Raw genomic sequence first — 19125 nt, 5'->3', positions numbered from 1 at the left:
AATGGTGGTCAGATGTTGAATGGCTCGGGCAACTGAGAAACTACATTTCCCAGAAGGCAATGCGCAGGATGCTGAGGGTAGATACGGCAGGTGTTGGACGGAACTCGGAAGGCCTGCGCTTTCCCCTCAAGCCCATTAGCCATTGGAGGGACGTGGGGGCGGGGGGAGGGGGGGAACCTACACCGGAACCCACTGGCCAATGGAAAGGGAGGAAAGCAAAAGATGGGCCAGGCTGCTTGGTTTCCTTGGATACCGAGGACGCGACTTCTCCGAAGAGGGTGGAGCTTTGGAGTGAGACGGAGGAAGATCGTCTGAGGGAAAATAGGAGCCTAAATAAGAATCAGGACGAAGAGAAGAGCTAAGAAACTGCGCTTTTAAAGGTGAGACCGTGATTTAAAATAGGAGTACCCTCAGTGAGTGGTTAGCTCCAAGCGTCATTAAATTAGTTCGGGTTACCCTGGGATGGAGAATACCTCTGCAAGAGGTTAAAGACTCATTAGTGCTGTCAAAGGAAACTCCCTCTTCGAGAGTAAAATATAGGAATAGCATTAGCGTCCTGTCTCCTTTCAGACTCTAAAAGACCTCAGGCCAGTCTTTGAATGTATCTGAGTTTAAACTGCTTGCTCTTAAAATTAGGTCAATAATACCTTGTCTGGCCTCAAAGGTTTTGTTTTTTGTTTGTTTGTTTTTTTTTTTAATTTTAGGGATCAAATGAAATAATGGATGTGAACACCGGTGCACAGGCTAAGTTGAAGTTTATACTATTTTTATTTTATATCTAAAAATCCTAATGAACTGAGCTAAAGTCCTCAGGGGCCCAAGTCACAGAGTTCTTTGCAAGCCATTACCTGTTTAAAAATTCAGTGTTTTTCTTAAGTTATCCTTTCCTCCTTTCTGTCCTGGTCCATCTCCCTCCTTATAAAGGTTCACTCATGATAGGGGCAAGCTTTTAGGTTCATCAAGTTCCCACTGCATATTACTTCTGTCCTTGGCTTTGTGTTTCATTTCGCCATAATTATTCAAACTGATCTTCAAACTGTCTTTTTAATAAAATCCCACAGGAATAACTTTGGGAAAGGCATTGGTTTAAGCATCTTGAGAATGCATTCAACTTAGCTGTTCAGTTCAGTCACTCAGCTGTGTCTGATTCTTTGCAACCCCATGGACTGCAGCACACCAGGCCTCCCTGTCCACCAGCAACTCCCGGAATTTACTCAAAGTCATGTCCATTGAGTCGGTAATGCCATCCAACCATCTCATCCTCTGTCATCCCCTTCTCCTCCTGCCTTCTATCTTTTCCAGCATCAGGGTCTTTTCAAATGAGTCAGTTCTTCACATTAGGTGGCCAAAATATTGCAGCTTCAGCTTCAACATCAGTCCTTCCAATGAACACCCAGGACTGATCTCCTTTAGGTTGGACTGGCTGGACCTCCTTGCAGTCCAAGGGGCTCTCAAGAGTCTTCTCCAACACCGCAGTTCAAAAGCATCAATTCTTTAGCGCTTAGCTTTCTTCACAGTCCAACTCTCAGATCCATATTTACTATTTTCAAATAAATAAAACGGACCAAAACCGTTATTTTTTGGATCATCTGAGCTTTAAAATGGAGATTATGTACATTAAGGTTAACATAAGATATTAAAAAGTTAGTGATCCTTTTATAAGTCTGATGTCATGTAGCAAGTCTGTCCACATATCAATAATAACCAGTAAAAGTACTACCTTCCACATTTATGACATTATAGTTTTCAGAGCATGTTCACATGTATCATCTCACGGTATCCTCACAAAACACTCTGTGTTTAGCAGGGCAAGTGTTATTATGCTTACATTATTGATGAAGAAACAAGTTTTGAAAGATTAAGAAACAATTAGGTCTGACCCTCTCACCACTCTTCTAAAAGGTCCTTCTATCTTCCTGACACCTTTGGAGAAAAAAAAATTATTTACGAAATGAATAGAAAGTCGTATATAACTTCCCCCCATATTTAGAGTTTACTTGTAAAATATTTTTGCACAGTCAGTTTTGTAAAAGCCATTCCTGCAGTCATGAACATGCAGTGCTGGTAGGAGTATGTTCTTAAAACTTTCAGAGTTCAGTTTAGCAGTATGCATGGTGCTGCTGCTGCTGCTAAGTCGCTTCAGTCGTGTCCGACTCTGTGCGACCCCATAGATGGCAGCCCACCAGGCTCCCCCGTCCCTGGGATTCTCTAGGCAAGAACACTGGAGTGGGTTGCCATTTCCTTCTCCAATGCATGAAAGTGAAAAGTGAAAGTGAAGTCGCTCAGTCGTGTCCGACTCTTAGTGACCCTATGGACTGCAGCCTACCAGGTCCTCTGTCCATGGGATTTTCCAGGCGAGAGTACTGGAGTGGGGTGCCATGGCCTTCTCTAAGCACCTTAAAAATGTGTGTATCCACGACCTAGAAATTGTACTTTTTGGAACTTAATGTAAACATAAAATTAGGGATATTCACAAAAACTTACATTCAAGGAATTTTTTTACAGGATTACTTATGATAATAAAGAACTGAAGCAACCTAAATGTCCAAAAATAGGAGGGTGTTACATAATTTGTGAACATCTGAAATATTATGCAATAACTTTAAAATTATATTTTGAAGACTGTTCAATTATATGTGAAATCTTCTACAACATAAAGAAAAACCTATAGTTCTCCTTCTTTGTATGGAAGAACTATACCCACAGCTACCACACTCACATAACTTTCCTTCTGACACTTTCAGTCATCCAATGTGTGGAGGTTTTCCCCTCAACAAAAAGCAACTTCTGTGACACCAGCTGGATGTCCTACAATTCAACTCAGTTCTGACACTAATGTTAGATCCCATAGGTTAGGGGTTCAATTCCACAAAACTGTTCCCACCCACCTCAGATGCCGAACACAAGTGGGAGGTCCTCAGGTTACCCACAACTTCTATCCCATTTGGCTAGAAATTGGAGATTCCCACAAGCCCCTCCTCAGATTCAATTAATTTGCTAGCGTGGCTCACAGAAATTGGGAAAATACTTGAATTTACAACTTTACTAAAGGATTAGTAAAGGATACAGATGAACGGTCAGATGAAGAAAACACAGAGGGTAAGGCCTGGGAGGGTCTGGACCGCAGGAGCCTCTATCCCCCTGGAGTCAGAATGTGTTCCTCTCCTGGTATGGATGTGTTTACCAATCTGGAAGCTCTCCAAACTGCATACAGTCTGATTGTTATGGAAGCTGCATCACATAGGCTTATCAACTCCATTTTCAGTCCTTCCTTCTCAAGAAACTTGGGGGCAGAGCTGTAGATTCCAAGCTTCAAATCATGTCTTGTTTTTTCTGGTGACCAGACCTCATCCAGGAGTCTACCCAAAGTCACTTCATTAAAACAAAAGACACTCCTATCACCCAGGAAATTACAGGAGTTCAGGAGCCCTTTGTTGGGAACCAAAGGCCAAGACCAATAGAGATATATTGTTCTGTTATCTCACAATAATGTAAGTGACATGAGTAGAATATCAAATTGTATGAATAGTGTATGATCTCAGCTCTATAGTAAAAATAACAGGAATTTTAACCTAAAACTATATTTTAAAATATATTCCATAGAAACAATTATAGGGAAACACAGCTTGATAACAATGGTTATCTCTAAGTAGTAAGACATATTATCTTTTTGTGTGTGTGTCTTCAATAATGAATATATATTATATTTATAATACAAAAATTTAGATGCATTTCTTAGCATGTATTGTTTCCTAAGACTGACTCAAATAATTAAATAAGTAGAGGATTTCTTACCATCTAAATGCCCATGGACTGCAAGGAGACCCAACCAGTCCATTCTGAAGGAGATCAGCCCTGGGATTTCTTTGGAAGGAATGATGCTAAAGCTGAAAGTCCAGTACTTTGGCCACCTCATGCCAAGAGTTGACTCATTGGAAAAGACTCTGATGCTAGGAGGGATTGGGGGCAGGAGGAGAAGGGGACGACAGAGGATGAGATGGCTGGATGGCATCACTGACTCGATGGATGTGAGTCTGAGTGAACTCCGGGAGTTGGTGACGGACAGGGAGGCCTGGCATGCTGCGATTCATGGGGTCGCAGAGAGTCGGACACGACTGAGCGACTGAACTGAACTGAAAATGCCCATGAATATTTTACTTAATAATTAATATTCAGTAAGCATACAATTTAATATAGCATGATGAAATTTTGTCTGAGATACTTTATATTTAACTATTCTGATAGTTAAAGCTGTGGTTTAAGTAGCTGTTTCATAAGCTAGCCTAGTGATTAATTTTTGACCCCTCGTCCTGTGATGAGGACTTAACATACTCCAGACAGCCTAATGGAACAGATTCATTCCATACTGGACAATACATTCTGCAAAGTGAATGACAGTCTCTCATTGAGTGGCTGAGTCTTTTCAAGTGTCAGGGCAGGGAGGGTGGTGCCCCTGCAGCTGGGAATCCTGGTCCGCCTAGGGCTCTTTAAACTTTGTATTTGGCTGAAGTACACCAGGTCTTGATCATGCTCAGGAGATCCCTTCCCTGTGTCTTCCATCCCCTTCACAGGAGCCAGCTGCTGTGATTTACAGAGTCCTTCCCAGAGTTAACCCATCATCAGACCCCAAGGCTCTCAGGCTGCAAAGTTGTGAAGATTCAAGGCTTTTTGTGGATGATAGGAAATTGGTCCTCACATTAAGTTCTGTGGACTGAATCTATTCAGAAAGGGATCTCTCTCAAGTTTTAAAAAAGGGAAATTAGTTGTCTCGTGCTACAGAAATAAAAAATTTAAAAGATTTGTGCTTGAAGATCCAATAGCTCACAATTTAAGGTCACATACAAGGATAAGTATTATTATAAGTAATTTCATTACAGTATTTAAAAAATGCCAGTTAGGTTTTATTAGTTGCAGAGCTCTACAACTCTTACACCCTATGAAAGACAGATGATATTGCATGAAATCAGCACCCGTCTTCCATCTTACAAGATGCTCTGAGTGATATCAGTCATAAAAATCACGTGTGGACAGCCACAGCAGGCTGTCACAAAAGCAAAAAGAAAACCTACAGGCTAGGAGAAAATATTTGCAACCAATGCAACCAATAAGGGCTTAGTTTCAAAAATATTTGCAAACAATGAAACAAATAAGGGACTTAGTTTCCAAAATATACAAACAGCTCATCCAACTCAACAACAAAAAATAATCCAATCCAAAACTGGGCAGAAGACCTAAACAGAAATTTGTCCAAAGAAGAAATACAGATGGCCAATAGGCTCATGAGAAGATGCTCATCACTAATAATTAGAGAAACGCAAATCAAAACTACAATGAGGTGCTACCTCACACCAGTCAGAATGGTCATTATTAAGAAATCTACAAATAACAAATGCTGGAGAGGATGTGGAGAAAAGGGAACCCTCCTATACTGATAGTGGGAATGTGCATTGGTGTAGCCCCTGTGGAAAACAGTATGGAAGTTCCTCAGAAAAGAACTATCCGTATGATCCAGCAATCCCACTCCTGGACATATATCCAGACAAAACTATAATTCAAACAGATACATTCACCCCTATGTTCAGAGCAGCACTATTCATGATAGCCAGGACATGGAAACAACCCTAAATGTCTATCAGTAAATGAATGGATAAAGAAGATGTACATATAAACAGAGGAACACTACTCAGCCATAAAAAAGAATGAAAAGATGGCATTTGCAGCAACATGAATGCAGCTAGAAATTATCATACTAAGCGAAGTAAGTCAAATACAGAAAGACAAATACCATACGATTTCACTTATATGTAGAATCTAAAATATGACACAAATGAAACTATCTATGAAACAGAAACAGAATCACAGACACAGAGAATAGATTGGTAGTTGCCAAGAGGGAGGGATGGAGTGGGAGGTTGAGGTTAGCAAATGTAAGCTTTTATATAAGAATGGGTAAATAACAAGATCCTATTGTAAAACACAGAGAACTATATTCAGTATCCTATGATAAATCATAATGGAAAAGAATATATATCAGTAATGTATATATATATAGATGTATAACTGAATCACTTTGCTGTACAGGAGTAATTATCACATTATCAGCTATAAGCATTAGTCGATCAGTCATGTCTGACTCTTCGAAACCCTGTGAACTGTAGCTCTCCAGGCTCCTCTGTCTATGGAATTCTCCAGGCAAGAATGCTGGAGTAGCCATTCCCTTCTCCAGGGGATCTTCCTGACCCAGGGATTGAACCCAGGTCTCCTGCATTGCAGGCAGATTCTTTACCATCTGCTGCTGCTGCTAAGTTGCTTCAGTCATGTCCGACTCTGCGCAACCCCATAGATGGCAGCCCACCAGGCTCCTCTGTCCCTGGGATTCTCCAGGCAATACTGGAGTGGGTTGCCATTTCCTTCTCCAATGCATGCATGCATGCATGCTAAGTCGCTTGAGTCATGTCCGACGCTGTGCAACTCTATGGACAGCAGCCCACCAGGCTCCCCCTGTCCATGGGATTCTCCAGGCAAGAATACTGGAGTGGGTTGCCATTTCCTTCTCCCTTTACCATCTGATACTTCAACAAAAAATTCAATAAATGAACAGCAGAGGGCATTGGAGACTTTTCAGAAAAAAAAAAAATGTAATCTACAGAAAGGATTCTGGAATTCACTTTAAGTGAGGGGTGCCCTAGGAATTTGCTAACTTAATTATAAACTTTTGAAATACATATACCTTACAACTTCTGTTCTTCTTACAAAATTTTAATAAACTCAATAATCTTGAGTAATAACTATAATACTAAGAAGTAGTTAATGAATATGTAGGTAATCCCATTTGAAATCCCATGTTATTTGTTTCCATGCAGATGATGTACTGGAAAAAGCTTATTACTTAATGTAGTCAAATTTCTCTCACATTGAACACCTTGAGAAATCATCTAGTTTACAAATATCTGAAGAAGATTCCCAGGCTATACATTAAAGCAATGTGTGTGTGTGTGTGTGTGTGTGTGTCTAAGATAATACTTATTGCAAACAGAAAGTTAATTTATAAGAGAAAAACTAAAAGCTCACTTTAGGCTAGAGTTCTTGTATGTGCTAACTCTTCATTGCACTTCTACAAAGCAGCAATAGTGCTGCAACCATTCACATTGCAGTACCATTAACATATACTTTGAGTAGAAATTCCATTTACATTTTACATATTTTGAGGCAATACTGTTAGTTGTGTCCAGGGTCAGGATTAATATTACTTCTTGATAAAATTTTTGTCATTAAATAATATCTCTCATTATCTCTAGTACTGCTTTCTCTCTTGATGCATCTTTTAATCTAATAATAATATTTTCATCCTTTTATTTCAAACCTGTTACATTATATTTGGGGCTTGTCTCTTATAAACAGAACATAGACAGATATTTTAAATCTACTTCAAGAACCTGTATCAACATGTAAATTGAATCTACCTACATTTTTGTAATTACTTTTACATTTATGCTTATTCATACCATCTTATTTTGTGTTTTCTATTAACCTTGCCTTTTTGTGCCTTTTTTGTTCTTCTTGCTTTTCCTGCTTTTCTTCATTCATGTCTTTAGTTTAAATGTTTTTCTTTGTTCACCTTTTGCCTCTATAGTAATTTGAAAGGCTATTTTCTTCTAATCATTATCCTTAAATTTTTCACATACTCACTTGACTTAGCAAATGTCTAATCAGTCAGTATCTCTATCTTCATCTCAAATAATAGAATTCTCTAACATAAGTCTTTTCCCTTCCATCTTTCATGTCATTTATTGTCTTGTGCTTTTTAGTTCCACCTTGTTTTTAAAGCCAAGCAAGTAGTTATTATTACTGCTGTTTATATTTAAAGCTTATATCAATTTAGCAAAGTTTACCAACTTATTTGCTCATCTCTTTCCTTCTAGATTTATTTTTGTTTGAGAGTCTCTGAGTAATTTCTTCAGACTATAAAGTGTTTTTATTTTACCCTCACTCTTAAGTAATAACTTAATTGACATATACTGTCTCTCAGTGGGCTTGCCAGGTGGCTTCAGTGGTAAAGAATCTGCCTGCTAGGAGGAGACGCAGAGACACAGGTTCTATCCCTGAATCGGAAAGATTTCCTGGAGTGGAGTAGGAAATGGCAACTCACTCCAGTATTCTTGCCTGGAAAATTCCATGGACAGAGGAGGCTGGTGGGCTACAGTCCATGGGGTCAGAAAGAGCCAGACACGACTCAGTGACATGCACACAAGCACTGTCTCTCAGTACTCTGGAGAAGTACAATTTTTGCTAATGAGAAGTCTTCTACTTGTCTAATTTACTTCCTTTGTGAAGAATCTATTTTTTATTTTTGGTTATTTTAAATTTTTTTCCTTTTGTTATAATAGTTTACATTTCCGTATTTTGTGTATGTTTAGTTCTTTTTGTTTGCCGTGGTTTATTTTAAAGTCAAGTTTGCTGCTGCTGCTGCTAAGTCACTTCAGTCGTGTCCCACTCTGTGTGACCCCATAGACAGCAGCCCACCAGGCTCCCCTGTCCCTGGGATTCTCCAGGCAAGAACACTGGAGTGGGTTGCCATTTCCTTCTCTAATGCACAAAAGTGAAAAGTGGAAGTGAAGTCGCTCAGTCGTGTCCGACTCAGCGACCCCATGGACTTCAGCCTACCAGGCTCCTCTGTCCATGGGATTTTCCAGGCAAGAGTACTGGAGTGGGGTGCCATTGCCTTCTCCGAAAGTCAAGTTTATTAAGGTATAATTCACACAAAGTAAAACTCATCCATCTAAAAACAAAAAAATACAAAATAAAACAAAAAAACCCCAAAACTTTCTCCAAATCAAGGTTGCAAAGATTTTCCTTTACATTTTCTTTTGGAAGTTTTTTTAACTTTCAGGTTTTACATTTAGGCCTATGCCTCATTTCAAGTTAGTTTTTATAAATTAGAGTGTGAGGTGAGGAACATTTTTTTACATAAGGATGTTAAAGATCAGTTGTTCCAGCATCATGTTGGAAAATATGATCATCTTAATGGATTAAAAAAAAAAAAGCTTTTAGCAAAATTCAATACCTAGTCCTGATTAAAAACCCTCCACAAACTTGGAAGTGAAGGAATTTTCTCCACCTAATATAGGCATTCATGAAAAACACACACTCAGTACCATACTTAACCATAAAAGACTGGATGCTTTTTCCTTTTAAGATCTCAAACAAGGCACAGTTGTGCACTCTCACCACTTGATTGTTCTGGAGGCTCTAAATGTTACAATAAGGCAATAAAAGGAAATGAAAGGCTTCTACATTGGACAGAAAGAAGTAAAACTGTCTACTTGTAGACATGATCATCTAAGTAGAAAATTCTAAGGACAATTATACAAAGCTAACTGAATTAATTAAAAAGTTTATAAGAAACAGGGTCAATACAAAAAAATTAATTCTATTTCTAAGGGCTAAAAATAGCATTTGGAAACTGAAATTTAAAGACAATGCCATTTACAATAAAATACAAAATGTGAAATACTTAGGGATAAATTTAATGAAATAGAGTCGGACACGACTGAGCGACTTCACTTTCACACGTTGGAGAAGGAAATAGCAACCCACTCCAGTGTTCTTGCCTGGAGAATCCCAGGAACTGGGGGGAGCCTGGTGGGCTGCCGTCTATGGGGTTGCATAGAGTCGGACACAACTGAAGCAACTTAGCAGCAGCATGCAAGACCTATTTTCTGAAAACCATAAAGCACTGCTGAGAGAAAATGAAGATCTAAGTAAGTGGAGTGAAATACCATATTCAAGGTAAATAAGACTCAAGGTGGCATATCACTCACACTAATTATTGATTCATTGTTCAGTCAAAGATTTTAGCTGGCTTCTATTTTAAATTCTATGTAAAAAATAGAAATTGACAAGTTACTTCTAAAATAGAAATGGAAATGTAAAATGCCAAGTATAGCCAAAACAATTTTGAAAAAAGAGCCAAGTTTGAGGACTTATCCTACTTAATTTTAAGACTTATTTTAAAACTGCAATACAATGTTGTATGACTGTAAGGAGAGACATTTAAATCAATGGGACAGAATAGAGACTATAGAAATAAACCTAAAAATATCTGGTTAGTTAATTTTTGAGGAAGGTGCTATTATAATTATAATACAACAATGGGATGAGGATACTCTTCCCAACAAATGTGCTGAAACATTAAATATCCATATGCCTCTCCATCCTTCCTCCAAAAGAACATTAACCTTTACATCAGAGCATATACAAAACTTTGAAATAGTTAAAAGTTCCAACAGAAGAGCTAAACTATAAAAGTTCTAGAAGAAAACATAGGGAAAATCTTGTAACCTCGAGTTTGGCAAAGATTTCTTAAGATATAAAAAGCATGAATTAAAAAAGGAAAAATTATAAATTGGATTTCCTCAAAATTCAGAAGTTTTGCTTTTCAGAATGAAGAGACTAGGAAAGATTGAGAGAAAATATTTATAAAACATTAATAAGCAACTTGTATCCAACCCTCCAATTAAAAATAAAATTAAAAAAGGACTGTATCTAGAATATGCAAAGAATTCTTACAATGATAAGCAAAACTATTTTAAATGGGCAAAAAAAAAATTGAACATACATGTAAACTAAGAAGATATATAAATGGCAACTAAGCCTGCAAAAGAATGCTCAAAATAACTAGTCATTATGGAAATGCAAATTGAACCACAAAATTATTAGATACCATTCAAACCTACCAAAATGGCTAAAACTAAAAATACTGACAATAGCAAGTATTGACAAGGATGTAGAGCAGTGGGAACCCTCATACATTGCTCGTAGGAGTATAAAATGGTACAGCCAACTTGGAAAACCATTTGACTCTTTCTTATAGAATTAAACATAATTTACCATTTGACCCAGAAATTCCATTCCTAGGTGTTTACCCAAAATATACATTCACATGAAGACTTGTACTTAAATATTCATAGCAGCTGTATTCATAAAAGCCAGGAAAAAGAAATAAGCATCTATCAAATGGAGAATGGCAAATAAATCATGGTGTATTTATACAATGGAGTATCATTAAGCAATAAAATAAATGAAATATTGATATCCATAGCAATGTATATGAGCTTCAAAAACCTTATGCTAAATGATAGAAGCCAGAAACGGAGAAGGCAATGGCATCCCACTCCAGTACTCTTGCCTGGAAAATCCCATAGACGGAGGAGCCTGGTGGGCTGCAGTCCATGGGGTCGCTAAGAGTCACTATCGCTTTTCACTTTCATGCATTGGAGAAGGAAATGGCAGCCCACTCCAGTGTTCTTGCCTAGAGAATTCCAGGGATGGGGGAGGTGGGCTGCCATCTATGGGGTCACACACGACTGAAGTGACTTAGCAGCAGCAGCAGAAGCCAGAAACATATATGATTTTACATACATGAAATTCTAGAAAAGGCAAAACTACTGGTGGTTTCCAGGTACCTGAGATGGAGGGGACAGGAAGGGAAGGGCACTGACTGTAAAGGGGCACAAAGGAGATTTTTAGAGCAATGGGAATGTACATGGCAGTGATCTCACCCTGTCCGTATTTGTAAAAACTCATCAAATGTATACTTACAATGAATTTTATTTAACATAAATTATATATCTCAATAAAGCTGATTGAAAAAAAAAAAAGGACTGAATTCATGTTCCCATTCCTCTCCTACTCCTGAGCATGAGACCCAAGTTCAGAGTTGTTAGGTAGCATTATAGTTTAGGGTGGCTGTCTAGTTAGTGGTGTCTGACCATGCTGATTCCTCCTGACCATGCTGATCTCCTCCCAGGAGATCCACCTGGGTCTCCTATGTGGGCCTCTATGCTGGCATCTTCTGAGCATCCTACATCCCCATTTGATGCTCAATTGTATGATCCACAGAACTTTCTGAAGCAACGTCTTCTCATCATAACACCAAGGGCTCTTGGGGTGCAGCACTCCCGGTCACCCTCAACACCCCTCCCACTCCACTCTAAAATCTCTTCAAGCTTCTCTGCTTTATCACATGAAAGGGTAGGACTGATGATGGCTCTGGAAACTTGCCACTTTCCCCAAGTCCTACTTGGCAAGAGAGGCACATTATCCTTCTGATGTCCTGCAAAGTCCAAGTTTCACTGTCTCATTTTCTGAGTTTGATCATGAGTGAACAGAGTGCCTCAGGGGACCATACCAGCTTGATTCCTCACCACCTCTCCTTGTTCCCCAGCTCAGAAGGTGTTTTGATTTATTTTATTTTTAATTTCCTCTTCCAATGTACAATAGGAAGATTGTCTTGCTAAATATTCTTTTAACCCTATCAGTTCAGTTCAGTTCAGTTCAGTCGCTCAGTTGTGTCTGACTCTTTGTGACCCCATGGACTGTAGCACTCCAGGCTTCCCTGTCCATGACCAGCTCCTGGAGCTTGCTCAGTCTGATGTCCATCGAATCGGTGATGCCATCCAACCGTCTCATTCTCTGTTGTCCCCTAGTCCTCCTGCCTTCAATCAGTCCCAGCATCAGGGTCTTTTCTAATGAGTTGGCTCTTCCCATCAGATGGCCAAAGTATTGGAGCTTCGTCTTCAGCATGGGTCCTTCCAATGAATATTCAGGACTGATTTCTTTTAGGATGGACTGGTTTGATCTCCTTGCAGTCCAAAAGACTCTTAAGAGTCTTCTCCAATACCGTGGTTTAAAAGCATCAATTCTTCGGCACTCAGCTTTCTTTATGGTCCAACTCTCACATCCATACATGACAACTGGAAAAACCATAGCTTTGACTAGACGGACCTTTGTTGGCAATTAATGTCTCTGCTTTCCTAACCCTATAATAAGCAATGTAAAAACCTTTGCTTTTAGAGGAAGGAAAGAAATTGAGTAAGGGATGCTGCCTGGGGAGAGGAAGACAACAGTAGAGATCTGCCTTGGACCAGAGGAAACCTGTGAACAGGAAATACTCATGCAATGAAAATAGAAATCTGTGAAATTTCTAAATATGGGAGAAGGAACTTGCTTGCTTTATTTACTGTCTGTAAAGTTGGCTCGTCCCACAGGGCTTCCATGGTTGTCTGGTGGCTAAGAATCTGCCTGCCAATGCAAGGTACATGGGTTTGATTCCTGGTCCAGGAAGATTCCCACATACCACAGAGCAACTAAGCCCCGCAAGCCACAACTACTGAGCCTATGCACCACGCCTACTAAAACCCACGCACCTAGAGCCCATGCTGTACAACAAAAGAAGCCGCTGGAGTGAGAAGCCTGGGCACCCAAACTAGAGAACAGCCCCTGCTTTCTGCAGCTAGAGAAAGCCCACATACAACAACAAAGACCCAGTGCAGCCAAAAATAAATACAAAGAAAATCTAGGGGAAAAAAAGTTGGCTCTTCCGTGACTCAGGGTTGACACATATTCTTTTTAAGGACTTTTAAAATTTTTAGTTGCTCCCTTTCTGCTTCTCCAGTACCCAATATCCTACATAGTCTTTCTTATCCTAGATTTAAACATTTCACAGTGGGATTTGAAGATTAGATTTACCAGGACTCTCACATCAAATCCTAAGGAGAGCTCTGGGACAAAATCATGCTAAAGAGGACCCAGGTCGCCTTTCCCAGACCATAGATTCCTGAAATAATTTGGTCCAGTCTCAGGCTGACCTCTGTCTTTTTTTTTTTCCCTATAAAAATAATCCAAGGCATATTGTATATGAAAGCAGAGGAACCAGGCAGAGATGGGAGGAGGCTGCCATTTATTGAGGACTATATACTGAATCTGGGCAGAGACTTCACATACACTGTTCCATTTTATCTTCGCAACAACTCTTAAATCATCTTTCAGTTAAGGAAATAGCCACTTAGAGGCTGAATGTCTTGCCCAAGGTTATACAGGAAGAGGGGAGGAATGAGATAAGCCCACACTGAGGAACTTCCAAGTAGTCGATCCGTTAGCCCATGCTGTCATCCCGGTAGACTAAGCAAAAGACACTAATCCCAGTCTTGGATGAAATAACAGGAGAAGGGGGAGGACAGAGAGAAGGAAGAAGGGAGAGACCTGGGCTCTTGCAGATTGGAGGCAGTCACAGTCCCATATTTCATGAACATCTTTGCTAAGGAAACAGAGCCATGCAGACCCACAGTTTCTCCTGACTGTGACATGGAGAAGAGAAAAGGTGTACATGACAGAAGAGGTACGCAAGGCAATGGTCTGATTAGACAGGATAGACAAATGTTGGAATGTTATGAATGTGCTTTCTGGTATCATTTTTTTTTTAATTCAAGCAAAGATAATAGAATTTGAAAACCACGGACATTTTCACAGCAAGAGTGAGGAATGGCCTACAATGTGAAGACTTCAGATTGTATGCACATGTGTAAGAATCTCTGTTCAACAGACCTTCTGGGAGACTGGCAGAAGATGGAAGAAACGTCCAGAAATACTTGGGCATTTCATACCTCCCACGGCCTTTGACACTCAGTCTCTGCTTAATACTAAATTATTTGGAAACTATTAGGGAGATCAATGGGCTTCCCTGGTGGCTCAGAGATCAATAGGACCTCTCAGGCACTCTTTGAATTTCTGAAGCCTGACCGGACTTGGAGACTGATTGTAAATTATTGCAGATGTAAGATCCAGCATTTCTTGTCATACTTCGTATATGTGAAGGCATTCCTTTGGTTTGTAACTATAACAACAAGTTTTATAGTCCATGGTTTTACACAGATCAGTCTTAAGGCCTTTTGGACTGACAGTCACTGCTCTACAAGAATTAATTTGTTTCTGATTTATACTCTGCTGGCCTGCTCTTTCCCAAAGGCATCCTAGCCTTACATCTTTGTGGCGACAGAAGTTGAAGTCCATCAGCCTGCATGTGTTCTTGACCCAGCTTTCCGCTACTGGAGGCCTAGGGGCAAGGTCTTTGCTAGGACCATGGCAAGTGTCCCACAGAGCAAAATGCAAAAGGGTAAGGGATTTAGAGCAGTAAACATGGGTTTGAATAAATACTGTCGTTTACTGATGTCTGATCTTAGTCACATCATTTATATTCTCTGACCTTTAATTCCCTCACCTATGAAATGGAGATAATTATTCTTAGGGAACATGGCTGTTGTAAGGATTAAGTAAAACAATATGAGGGAAAGTTTTGTTTAAATAGTAAGGGACTATATAAATGTTCATATAATTAGGTACACAGGTAAGTGACCACTGGGCAAGAGTCTCTGCATGCTGATGGGGCAATCAGGAGGATATGTTAGAGACAAAAATCATGTCAGTTTCACATCTATGTAAAAGAACTGTTTCTATGACAGTTCTTCTACATAGATGGTGCTCACCATCATGACCCAATGTGTTATACCCACTCAGAAATGAGTAACACAGAGCTCCTTTTAGCAGTGCAGATTTCTAAGAAGCAAGCAGGAAGCTTTAAAGAAAGGATAGCTTTTCTTATATCTGTGTTTGGGGTGGGAGTGTGCAGGAGGAGGTGATAGGACTGTGAAATGAGTTGGGAGTGGGGCTAGAGCTCTCTCAGCATCTTTTCATCCCAGAGAAGGGAGCTCATCCTGTAAGAGTCCTGGGTTCTCTATGATCATGGGCAGTTAACTGGTCGTGGTGGTTGTTTAGTCACTGAATCATGTCCGACTTTTGCGACCTCATGGACTGTAGCTCGCCAGGTTCCTCTGTCCATGGGATTTCCCTGGCAAGAATCCTGGAGTGAATTGCCATTTCCTCCTCCAGGGGATCTTCCAGACCCAGAGATCAAACCCATGTTTCCTGCATTGACCGGCAGTTCCTTTAACACTGAGCTATCTGGGAAGCCCTCCTCATTGATTACACATGCATATATTATCATTTAAGACTTAACTCTCTAATACTGTGAACATTTACATTAAAGTTTAGATATGCACTTGGAGCTTCCTCTCAAGAGTTTTGTTTTAAGTGTATGAAATGTTTTTAATTAAAGGATGTCCAAGCCACATTGTTAGTTTAACATTTTGATTATGAACCAGATTTTATCTACTGACTGCTGCTGGTGCTGCAAAGTTGCTTCAGTCGTGTCTGACTCAGCAACCCCATGGACTGCAGCCTACCAGGCTCCTCTGTCCATGGGATTTTCCAGGCAAGCGTACTGGAGTGGGTTGCCATTGCCTTCTCCGCTACTGACTGCAGTGGTTTTATTTTTTTTATTTTTTTCTGTGCAGGAATGGTTTTTTGTGGGGTTTTTTCAAGATTCTTTTTTGAGTGGTTCTTTTTCTTTCTTATTCTTTTTTTTAGGAACAGAAAAAAGCCGTGGTTTGATTTGCTAGGTCTTTGAATGACAAAGCTTTTCTATTCCCTCTTCTTAAAAACATGACATGAAATCTGTAACTATATGTTATTAATAAAAAAAGTTTCAAGTATAATCTTGTCTTTGCATGGTACTAAAGGGTTATATAATTGTACATAGAATGAAGTACCTAGACATAAATAAGTTCAATAATTGTATCTGTTGCATTTAAGACTGCCAATGTCTTAATATCTGATAATGATCTTGTTGTTGTTATTGTTGAATTAATTGGATCTGAGGTGATTACAGGCTGCGTGTTAGGTTGGCTGACCAGTATTCTGAGCCTGTCACACTGTGGACCAGAGGCCTCTTAGAAAGAAAAGCCTTCAGTGTAGACTTTAATGTTACCTTCAAAAGAGTGTAGACTTTAATGTTACCTTCAAAAGAGAATACACGTGTAATCACAGAGATACACTGACAGGATTGAGAGGCACTTGCCCTACAACTTTAAATATACCACAGTTTTTTAACCCCATTTTGATATTTCTATGTTTTTTAATAAATATAGGAAACTGAAACAACAAAAAATTAGGTGTCCCGGACTTTTCCCGTCCTCCAAGGGGTCTAGCTCTGAATTATTATAGAAATGTTTATGTAACTAACCTCTTATAGCAGTGGGTGATGGGGAAAGGAGCATGTGATTATGTTTCCAGGCAATTAAAAATGCTAAAATATGAAAAATAATGCCCAGGTTCTGTGTGGGACAAAGAAATACTATGTTTGACTTTACAATACACCTCACTATTCTAAGATAAGCAAAATATATGTTTGTTTAGTGACTAGTGATATCAAAAGGCAATATGGTGGTTTCCTGCTACATATGTCATATGATTTGTGTATCCTGCCCATTCTCTGGTGTGCGGGGTTTTCAGTTGTTTGCATGTGTTTCTTATAAATGTCAAGACAAATTTCCTGAACAGTTCAAAATCAAGACAAAATGATCACCTCTTTAGCTTTAGGGAAGAGGAAGCAGTGGTATATCTTACAAAACAAGGCATGCCCTGCAATGGTTATTGCTTAATTATTCTCTGGGAAGCTTCCTATTTTGGCTTTGGCTTTTAGCCCTGAGGTGAAGTGTGAATAATAGAGGAGTTGAGTGTTCTTCTGCAATGGAACTAAAGCTTTTACTTTTCTTCTTTCCTCCTTTAGTGGCCTTTGTTTTCCTGTGTCAAAGCTCAGTATATGTCCTTTCCCTTCTAGAGAGCCTCATACAGCCACGGCCTCTCCTCTGGACTCCTACAGTGTAGCATGGTGCGGCCTTGGTACTGCTCTCGGTACCTAACCTTCCAGTCAGGGTTGCTTCACTGCAGAACTTTCCCTGCGAATGGCACTCACTGGGAACATGTAGTTGCCCCATAACCCTGCTTCTGCATCCATGCTTTCACAGCACCTCTTTCAGTTACTCATAATTTTTCTATTTATCTCTGTGATTCTGTGATTAATTGCCATCTTGCTCACCAGTCTGTGAACCTCCCTGATGTCAGGGACTTGTCTGGTTTTGATCACTATGGCATCCCTCTGCTACCCATAGCACAGGGACAGCTCAAAGCCTCTAAATTGTCTCCTTACCTCCAAATTCACACCCTTTCCAGACCATTCTGCTCACTGCCAGCAACATCTTTATAAATTCAGATAACTCCTCTCTGCAAAAATTGTAATGGCTCCCAATACATATAGATTAAAATCTAAATTCTAGGATACAAGTTTCTTTTTAAGCCTTACCTACATTTCTAAGAAAATTGCTTTTTATTTAGGTTTATTTTATGTTCACGGACTACACTAAAGTCTATGACTGTGTGGATCACAACAAACTGGAAAATTCTTAAACAGATGGGAATACTAGAACACCTTACCTGCCTCCTGAGAAATCTGTATGCAGATCAAGAAGGAACAGTTAGAACTGGACATGGAACAACAGACTGGTTCCAAATAGGAAAAGGAGTACGTCAAGGCTATATATTGTCACCCTGCTTATTTAACTTATATGCAGAGTACATCATGTGAAATGCTGGACTGGATGAATCACAAGCTAGAATCAAGGTTGCCAGGAGAAATAGCAATAACCTCAGATATGCAGCTGACACCACACTTATGGCAGAAAGCAAAGAGGAACTAAAGAGTCTCTTGATGAAAGTGAAAGAGGAATGTTAAAAAGTTGGCTTAAAATTCAACATTCAAAAAATGAAGATCATGGCATCTGGTCCCATCACTTCATGGCAAACAGATGGGGAAACAATGCAAACAGTGGCAGACTTTATTTTGGGGGCTCCAAAATCACTGCAGATGGTCATTGCAGCCATGAAATTAAAAGACAGTTGCTCCTTGAAAGAAAAGCTACGACAAACCTAGACAGCATATTAAAAAGCAGAGACTTGGGAGGTGGGAGGGGGATTCAGGATTGGGAGCTCGTATACACCCATGGTGGATTCATGTCAATGTATGGCAAAACCAATATAGTATTATAAAATAAAGTAAAAATAAAATTAAAAAAAACAAAACAAATAAAAAGCAGAGACATTACTTTACTGACAAAGGTCCATATAGTCAAAGCTATGGTTTTTCCAGTAGTCATGTATGCATGTGAGAGTTAAACCATAAAGAAAGCTGAGTGCCAAAGAATTGATGCTTTCAAACTGTGGTGCTGGAGGAGACTCATGAGAGTCCCTTGGATGGCAAGGAGATCAAGTCAGTCAATCCTAAAGGAAATCAGTCTTGAATATTCATTGTAAGGACTGATGTTGAAGCTGAAGCTCCAATACTTTGGCTACCTGATGCGAGGAACTAACTCACTGGAAAATACCCTGATGCTG

At 39.5% G+C, this 19125-nt stretch overlaps 1 protein-coding gene across 5 annotated transcripts in view; it reads left to right on the top strand.

Annotated features, from left to right (window-relative positions):
* The first annotated feature begins 271 nt into the window (after positions 1-271).
* CCDC146 (coiled-coil domain containing 146) overlaps positions 272-19125 on the top strand; it is a 142253-nt gene continuing 123399 nt past the window's right edge. For all 5 annotated transcript variants that reach the window (XM_042249165.2, XM_060414653.1, XM_042249166.2 and 2 more), the window contains exon 1: positions 272-380. The gene's annotated coding sequence lies outside the window, so the exon portion shown is untranslated. The remainder of the gene's footprint in view (positions 381-19125) is intronic.

This window comes from Ovis aries, chromosome 4, assembly GCF_016772045.2.
Source record: "Ovis aries strain OAR_USU_Benz2616 breed Rambouillet chromosome 4, ARS-UI_Ramb_v3.0, whole genome shotgun sequence".
In the NCBI taxonomy this organism is placed as follows: domain Eukaryota; kingdom Metazoa; phylum Chordata; class Mammalia; order Artiodactyla; family Bovidae; genus Ovis; species Ovis aries.
Note: the sequence above shows the minus strand (reverse complement) of the source record. Positions and strands in the feature narration are given on the sequence as shown.